This window comes from Heptranchias perlo, chromosome 24 (genome assembly GCF_035084215.1).
Source record: "Heptranchias perlo isolate sHepPer1 chromosome 24, sHepPer1.hap1, whole genome shotgun sequence".
In the NCBI taxonomy this organism is placed as follows: Eukaryota; Metazoa; Chordata; class Chondrichthyes; order Hexanchiformes; family Hexanchidae; genus Heptranchias; species Heptranchias perlo.
In genome coordinates, this window is record NC_090348.1 from 17123539 (window position 1) to 17129363 (window position 5825).

The 5825-nt window shown below is 41.2% G+C and overlaps 1 long non-coding RNA gene across 1 annotated transcript; it reads right to left on the reverse strand.

Annotated features, from left to right (window-relative positions):
• Positions 1-3263: 3263 nt before the first annotated feature.
• Positions 3264-5440, reverse strand: LOC137341837 (uncharacterized). Its single transcript, XR_010967131.1, has 2 exons — positions 5361-5440; positions 3264-4177 (listed from the first exon to the last, which is right to left on the reverse strand). It is a non-coding gene; the product is annotated as an uncharacterized lncRNA (long non-coding RNA).
• Between the last annotated feature and the right edge of the window lie 385 nt (positions 5441-5825).

The window sequence follows — 5825 nt, forward strand, 5'->3', positions numbered from 1 at the left end:
CAAATGGAATGTTGCCATTTATTGCAAGGGGAATGGAATATAAAAGTAGAGATGTTTTGCTACAGTTGTAGAGCATTGGTGAGACCACATCTAGAATACTGTGTGCAGTTTTGGTCTCATTTAAGAAAGGACATAATTGCTTTGGAGGCAGTTCACTCGACTGATTTCTGGGATGAGGGGTTATCTTATGAAGAAAGGTTGAACAAGTTGGGCCTGTATACATTGGAGTTTGAAACATGTAAGATCCTGAGGGGACTAGAAGGGGTAGAGGCTGAGGGGATGTTTCTCCTTGTGGGAGAGACTGGAACTACGGGCCACAGTTTAAAAATAAGGGGTCTCCCATTTAAGACGGAGATAAGAGATTTTTTCTGAGGGTCATGAGTCTGTGGAACTCCCTTCCCCAGAGAGTGGTGGAGACAGGGTCATTGAATATTTTTAAGGCTGAGGTGGATAGATTCCTGATTAACAAGGGAGTCAAAGGTTATAGTAGGTAGTCAGGAAAGTAGGGTTGAGGGCACAGTCAGATCAGCCATGATCTTATCAAATGGCCTACTCCTGCTCTTAATTTGTATGTATGTTCATATTATACTAGTGAATCACCTGTGGCACTGCTCACATTAAGTCAGAGGACAGGAACATTAGACAATGTATTATTCTGCTGCCAAAATGTACTTGTGTGCCTCTTTAAAGATAAAAAGTCCAGTTGTATTAAGTAAATACTGGACGAATCCATACACAAGTCAATTAAGAAATTGTAGAGACAATAACCTCAGTATTTTTGTTGTTGCATAATTTATTGGTACATTCCAAATTATTGCTTTTGTGTCTTTGTACTTTATGTGTAATATAGTAATTTGTATTAGCCAGTGTGTGATACCTGAACTGCGATGGGCAACTGAAGTATGATAGGAAGCGAGCATGTAAATTTTTTTATAATATGACAAATGGGCAAGTAACATTTTCGCCACAAGTGCCAGGCAACGACCATCTCCAGTAAGAAAAGGCCGAATCACCTCCTCCGTCCTTCCATGGCACCATCATTGCTGACTCCTCCACCGTCAATACCCTGCGGGTCACGACCAGAAGCTTATCTGAAACCGCCACATCAACAGCATAGCTACAGGAGCAGGGCCGAGGCTGGGTACTTTGCAATGAGTGGCTCATCTCATGATCCTTCAAAGCCTCTCAGTCAACAAAACTCAAGTCAGCAATATTCCACTCTCCTGGATCAACACTCAAGAAGCTCAATATCATCCAGGTCAGAGCACTCCACTTGAACAGCACCTCTGCCATTGGACTCAGTATCCACCCTCTCGCCACTGGTGCACTGTGGCTGCAGTATGTACTATTTGCACCATATATTGCAACAACTCCACAAACTTACTTGGATAGCACTTCCTAGCCTTGCAAACTCTACCAAGAACAAGAGCCACAATATCATAGAAACACCATCCCTTCATTTGTTGTTGGGCAAAAAACCTGGAATACCTTTCTAACACAATCCTGAGAGTACCATCAGAACAAGGATTTGCAGTTCACGAATGTCCAGCACCACCTTCTCAAGACTACTAGCAATGGCAATAAATTCAGCCTTGACAGTGTCACCCACATCCCAAGAACAAATTTTTAAAAAGCAAATCTCCCGTGGCAATGTTCACAGTAAGTCAGACGATGTGGTGTTTTGTAAGGACAAGAACATTACACCATGTAAAAATCAAAGAATTGTTCTAGTGCTAATGTGAAGGTTTTACCCCCCTTTAAGGATACAATGTCTAAACAATGTTAAGTAAATATTGGGCAGAGTTCAATCAGAATTTAATTAAGAGACTGCAGACATTTTGTTCCAGTACTGTGGTTCTTCATACTTTTTTTTGTGAAGTGTAACAACAATTTGAGAGTGCAGCATTTGAAGCATGACAGTGAAATGAGACAGGAAAAGTGCGCTAGACATGTTTTTTATATTATAAACAATACTTCAAAAATACATTGTTTTACAAAAGGCAGAAGATCTCAATGACATTCTTGACAGTGAGACTAAATCATTTTTATTCCCCCCATGTGATCCAAACACATCTTTCCACCCTTCTCATTCTGAATAAGGTCCCTATTTCACTCCCTCCAGCCCAACAGAGTGCTTCTCTCTGCACCCCTAGCAACCGGGTCACCAAGAAAGGCTGTCTCCAAGAGGGTCATTCATTCGCTCCGTTCCTTAAAACATCCTTTTCCAGCACATCTGGAATAATCCAGAGTTCATTCATTAGATTATAGGCTCCTGTGCATCATTTTCCTTGTCCCTTAATGCTCTTTTACTCCCCACCCCCAACATTTTTCACTTTTCTTTTTCCTCCCTTTTCTCTTGGTGCTGCTTGTGAAAGAGAGCCACAAGCTGCAGTCATCGATGGGTGCGTTGATTTTTTATTAAACAAATGTATGTTACATGATAAGGTTTATTTTTGTGTGTCTGTCATGGGGAGGTGATTGAGGAACCACATGGCAGTTACATCTTGGAACTTTTTTTGCTGGAATTTGACTGAGGAGAAAATTGAACTTGGGGAGAAAGTCAAATCATATTACACAAAAGCAAAATACAATTTTAAAAAGAAAATAACTAATTAAAAATTAGAAAAATACACTTAAAACACAACCAGAAATCGACCATCCTGATGGTTAGGATGCAGACGGATAGAACTTAAAACCACAAATCTATTAGATCAGTAGTAGGTTTGATTGGAAAGGATCACTTTTGATAACTGTCAAAGAGTAGCAAAAAGCTTGATAAGTAATTATTTTTGCCTCTTTCACAAAATTTGAATGGAAAGGCAGTTACTGACATTGCGAGATTAGGTAAAATCGCAACTAGCAATTCTATAGACGCCTATCAATCTTTAGCGAATTCTCACGTCTATAATTTACATGCACACAAGTCTGGTAGCTGTAATTCCGAGCAACAAAAACAATTCAAAGTTTCACATGCATCATTTATTGAATCCAGGTACTATAATCCAATATACCTTCATCAACAGCACTTAATATTACCCTATTCAACAGTTGGTATAAACTCTACTGATGTACCAACGGCTCAAAATAAAACCAAGGGCTCAAACTGATAGGAGAAAAGTAAAATGAAAAAAAAAGATTCTTCCACAAGGAGCTTAAGCATATTAACTAATAAATCCAAGTATGCTGCAAAGGGCATCAACCTTTTGTGTGAATATTGAAATGTGTAGTCAACTCCAGAAATAAAATCACTATTAACAAAGGTCATTAATCATATTTGTTTATTCTTGGAAGTACGCTGTGCCAAAGACCTTTGGTGCTTGTGTGTATGATCCTTGGCAAGACACCTCTGGCCAGCTTCAACACTCAACTGTGTATATATACACACACAAATAAAGCCATGAACATTCAAAATAGTTTACAGCTTTAACTAGCGTTGTGTAATGGAAAAGTAAAAATTTAAACAGCAATTTTATAAGAATCTGTCTAAATTTACAGAAATTGTTAAATTAGCCATAAAGTAGCAAACATCAAGTCTAGTAGATTTTTCTTTTTTTAAAAATTCTTCGTAAATTAGTACAAAGCACCAGTTTTATTTCAGTACTTCGAATAACCAGGGAGAGGCTCAAAAAATAAATCTGCTACACAGCAATATTTAACAAATATCATAACTACCTTATTGGATTCTCCAGACTTGATCATCGCATTACAAATTTATGCAGCTTTCTTAAAATTCCAATCACCAAACTGTACTTTCTTTTCTCTAGTTCAGAAATGCAAATAGACCATGCGCACAATAATCATTCCCACTCTTAGTATTCTAACTTAAATTCAGATTCTTCAAGAGGCACGCATTCTGCACTGGTTGTTCCTTTTAATTAAAAGATAGCTTCTTGTGGATCTTGACTGCCTGACAAACATACTGTTCATTGTTTCCAAGTCATCATCCTCATCTGCAGGTTGCATTGTCGAATGCACCATGTCTATTAGTGCCAAGAAGACTGTAAGAAGTGTCAAGAATGCTCCGAACAAGTATAATTTGACTATTTTGGAATTTGGTCTCTGTCCTGCAATAATCGCTTTGATCGAAGTTATCCAGACACTACTGGCACTTTCCACCATGTTTGTGTGCTTCAAGGTTAATCCGATGATGCAGTTTTTCAGATGACTCTACAAATATCTATAAATATGAATTAATTAGTTATTTTATCTATGAACAAGGTTGAAATTGCAATACTGAACAATGATTTTGCACAAGAGTAGTGCACACTTTTCAGTTAAATACAATCCTTGAAACATGGTGCAGAGGAGTATAGACCCCAGGCCTTAGCCCTACACATTTAGCTATTCATTCTTAACATTGCTCTAATCCTACATCCTTTGACCAAATGCTACACCTTGCTCAAGGATACCAACTCTGCTAGATTAGACAGTTAATATAAATTCACATACAACTTTATCTTGTAACATTTGTCAGTTTGAGTCCAGATGCATTTGGATAAATCCCTGAGAGTAATTTTCCAGGCAGCAGAAAACCTCACCCATTGCCAGGGTACATCAGAAAATTATAAGCAAGCTCCAAAAATAAGCCCTCCGTAATAGGAACATAAGTAGGCCATTCAGCCCCTCATGCCTGCTCCGCCATTTGATAAGGTCATGGCTGATCTGTAATCTAACTCCATATACCTGCCTTTGGCCCATATCCCTTAATACCTTTGAATGCCAATATTAAGAAATAAAAAAGTCCTCCATATGTGTATGGAATAAGTCCTCCATGGTATAAGGAATATACCAACCATCACCTCAGTACTCTTGCCTTTGCTAAGTGGAATGTGTACCTATGGAACAGCGTGCAAATGCAATCAGGGAAATGCAATCTCTATGGATTTACCAATAGTTTAGTTTGAAGCATGTTGATGGATGGGTTACAACTTACGTCGAACAATTATGACCAAAAAGGCACATTTTCTAAAGGATTTAAAAGAAAATCACGACTGTGCACACACACACATCCCTCTCAACTCTGGGAAATAATCACCAAACGCAGTAAAAGGTGCAAAACATTCAGACGAAGTTATAACCCCTTCAGGGAGATCTTTATATTTAGTGACCTGAGTCAGTTTGGATGGAGAATCTGTTCGCCACAGGGGCTATACCCACAGCTCTCTGACTCGCACTGGCGCTCACACAACCAGCCCCGAGCCCGGCTTCCCGATTGCTAAAACTGGCCGTCTGCACCGAGTGTACATTCGCGGGCTGGGGGGGGGGGGGGGCGGAGGCCGGGGGTTGGCGGGCCCCGCTCCTCTACACGTTCGTCCCACTCACGCCGAACACACTCAATTAACCGCCGGCGCCCGACTCACCGTTTCCACCGGATGCTCGAGCCGCCCCGCTCCCGCACAATCCGGGGCTCGAGGTCCAGCGCGCGCCCTCCCGCCCGCCCGCCCCGCGCCACCGACCCAGCGCCCGCCGGACCACGTCACACCCTGTCACCAAGGACCACCACCATCCAATCCCCTGACTCACCGCATTGTGACGTCGTGCTCACCCCGCCCCCCAAGACCACACTGCCAAGGATTTTTTTTTGCCTTCCCCCCCCCCCCCCCCCAGCTTTTATAAGGGGGGGGGGGGGAGGGGTTAGGGTTAGGGTGTGTTTTATTTAAAAACAAATCAAAAAACCAAATAATAAGTCAAATAATAATTTTATTACGACGATCCAGGATGCACTCCAGCCCCTGCGGTGCCCACCGGTCGCGGAAAGCCAAGGATTGTTGTGTTTTGGCGGTACTGTGCACTGTGGTCACTACCACTCACATGTCATGGTCAAA